The sequence below is a fragment of the Poecilia reticulata genome, linkage group LG15, assembly GCF_000633615.1.
Source record: "Poecilia reticulata strain Guanapo linkage group LG15, Guppy_female_1.0+MT, whole genome shotgun sequence".
Classification (NCBI taxonomy): domain Eukaryota; kingdom Metazoa; phylum Chordata; class Actinopteri; order Cyprinodontiformes; family Poeciliidae; genus Poecilia; species Poecilia reticulata.
In genome coordinates, this window is record NC_024345.1 from 1,015,138 (window position 1) to 1,018,761 (window position 3,624).

Here is a 3,624-nt window from a genome sequence, read left to right on the forward strand (position 1 = left end):
GTGTGTGTGTGTGTGTGTGTGTGTGTGTGTGTGTGTGTGTGTGTGTGTGTATGCTGTGAATATGCCATAGTACCTGTACTCTGTCTTAATCTGTCAGATGCTCTGACAGAGATCTATTGTGCAGCACCAGGCAGCAGAGAGGCAGGAAAAGCCAAGCTGACGTAATTAAAGCTTCTCTATGGACAGTGTACGTTCAGCAGTCTGTAGGTTAAATTCTAAAAGGCTTTTTTTAGTCTATGTAGACGTAAGAATACATTCAACATGTGGTTCTATGAGCTGGGTATTAGGTGCATTTGGATCAGTTTATGTTTCTGCCCACATTAGCAGGGTTACATGCATCCGAGTCTGCTTTTGAATAAAGTCAACGTTTCTGGAATGAGAACAGGTTAGTGTTTCTGTGTGGGCATAAGGTGCTTGTTGACACTTTTATTACCAGCCAATAGAAGCAATATCTCATCCAGCAACAGCCAGATGCAGGTGACAGCATGTTGTCTTAATTTCTTCAGGGAGCAGTCACTCACCCCATCATGTCTACGGCCGAGTTAAGCTCAGTCACTCAGCGCTCGAGCAACAGGCCACGCTTCACATTTTCATTAGTCTAATATTTATTTACAACTCCAAACCCTGCAGCATTTGTGTTATTGCTTACAGATCCCATTCTGCATGACTGTAATGAAGTCAGGGGCAGGTTGCCTCGAGGAGTGGAGTGATTTTTGGTGCAAGCAGCACCAGGAGGCTAAGTTTTCAAATCTGTTCTCGGCCGACATGACACCTGATGGATATTACTTTGCTTTGAGGCAAATGGATTAGAAAGTAGGTCAGGGAATTTGAGATGAAGCTACTTTGACCTTCAGCATATCAAGGGGATTTGATTTTTCATCAGTGCAAACTGAGCATCTGCATGATTTAACACAGAAACAAGTGATGCTATTATTGTGTCAAAATTCCATCTAAGTACTAGCTCTGTTGACTGTGATGTCCTACATGTGGTTTGTATAACATCTCAGTACATGATGACAGTGCCGCAGAATTTTCCAACCCGTCCAGAAATGGAGGGTTTATTCAGTGATCACTCTACAAATGGCATCAGCTGCAGAAAAGTAGAGTGCTTGAAAGTTTTTAAAGAGACAGTATTATGTATTTTTCAGTGCCATTTTGTAGCACAGTCAAGTAAATATCTTACCATCAGTTCTTATAAAAATATAGTATATTTCAAACATTACTCATGGTTTTACATCCTTTCTTTTCACATGTTTGGCCGTTTTTGTAGTTTATCAACAATGATGCCAAAGTCTGTCTCTTTGAAACTCCTGATCTTTCTGAAATTCCACCTTTAGAAAATCACCCTGAAGGCAACGTTGCTCCTCTATTAACCTTTTAACAACATTTTTACCTGTGTCACTCTAAGAAGTAGCTCATATATTGCACCGGGTGTGGGAGTGGGAACGAGGTTCTCTGTGAAGCAGAAGCTCTGAAGCTTGGAAACTGCAGATCTGAGAAGGAGCTGTGTCCGAAGGCAGGGCCACGGCCAGGCCCACCCAGGCTTTTTGCGCAGCTGAATGGTTGCCACGGGAGATTAAAGGATTTTTCAAACATGCATGAAAGAATCAAGGCAACACTCCAGGTATGTTTTTAATGAGGGGATATCATTATAACATGATGTTAAGCTAAAAAAAAAGTTAATTTTATGTAATATTGGCCATTTTACTTAAATCTGCACATTTTCTTACATTGATGAAACACACAAGGTAGATGTCAGAGGTATTAGTGTCTTCACTGGCAGCAGCAGTTGGTTTCATTACCTCATGAGTGATTGCTGGATAGAGGTTTATCTTCAACTCAGCTAATTATAAAGTGTTAAATGTCAACAAAAGCCGTCTCAAGGCACATTGATGAAACATCCAAGGTCATTGAGTTCAATTCAGTCTAATACATTCTCAGTCACAGTCCTTTTGAGGTAAATTAAAGACTCCAGTTGAATTCAACTGGTCAAAGCTAAATTTACACTTAATGGCTGATCCATCAGGAATGAGTGAGGTTGAGGTGCATATTACTTTGTCAGCTAATAATTATTGCCATAACAATGTCCAAATATTGAAGTTTATTACCAAAGCGTTTCAGCCGCCTTTCAACCACTACCATCAGTTCCCTTGTTCAGTGTTTCTGTTTCTTATATTTTAAGGGATGATCAATACAGGTTGCCAATTCAACACAAGGCAACACAGAGACACATAGGACAAACAACCACACACACACACACACACACACACACACACACACGCACACACACACACACACACACACACACACACAGTTTGTCTTTCACATAGACTTTGCATTGGTTTCTATTTGTTTTTCCTTCAGTCTATGGGTGTATTCAAACCAGGAATACACCTGTCCTGTGGTCCGTACAAAAAGCAAACTTTATTTTTTTGTTTTGTGCAGTTTGCTTTCATTTTGTGCTTTCTTGAAAGTATACTATAATTTATAAACAAAGCCACTGCTCCCATTTGACAGAAATGACAGATCAAAGACAGAAAAAAACAAACATAAAAATCCTGTTTCCTGTATTTGTGTGTTATTCTAACTGCGATGCCACTTAGAATGTCAAGAGCAGCTCATTAAACTCAGGTTTCACAATGGGATATTTCTAAATTTGGAACGGCATAAGCAAGTGGATGATGCTAGTCGAAGGAGACAAGATGCTCCACGTCCCCTGAACCACACAACATGCTGGCAGCAGTATTGCTAAACAGAAAACTGAAGATCAGGTACAATTTCATTACAACAGTACGAAAGCAGTAGCATTAGCAACACTAAAGGGCTTACTGTCATAATGCCCAGCAACGTTAACTCATGGAGACGTATATTTCATATATAGTTGGTTCGCACTGAGGTCATTGTGTATTCACCGGTTTGTTGGAAAAAGACCAAGACCACCTCAAAAATGGCTCTCAGTCTGGTTGTTCGGTTCACACCAGTATGAGTGTATTTACATCTGCACAAAATGTCCGGACCAATGGGGGAAACAAATTCTGGTCTGTTTAAAGCAGACCAAATGTGTCAGGTGTGAACACATCCTAATCATTACCAATAGATGCATAAACCTAATCCTAACCATCACAGACATAACCCCTAACCCAAAAACATCATTTTCCCCTTATGAGGTTCAAGAAAATGTCCCCAAAGGAGTAATGGTCCCCAGAAACCCCACACTGTAGACAGAAATAGGTACTCATAAGGATATAAAAACCTGGTACTCACACGCACACACGCCTACATGCTTTTACACCTCTTCACACATGGAAAAAGAACCAATCTCTTCCAGGGCCTCTGGGGACCTAAAACACCAGGTGACAGGAGCAACGGGGGGACAAGAAGACGTATTAATGTACTGAAGACTTAATGAACCTGCATTCAGAGTAGAGGCACAGGCCTATGAGCAGAGGGAGGAGGGAGGGAGGGAGGGTGTTTACTTTATTAGTTTACAACAGATTAATGGGGATAATCATTTAAGTGATAGAGATGGATTACCCTCTCAAAGCTGGCCACAGCTTTATACAGCCACACACCTACAGTCATGCACCCACACACACACACACACACACGCACACACACGCACAC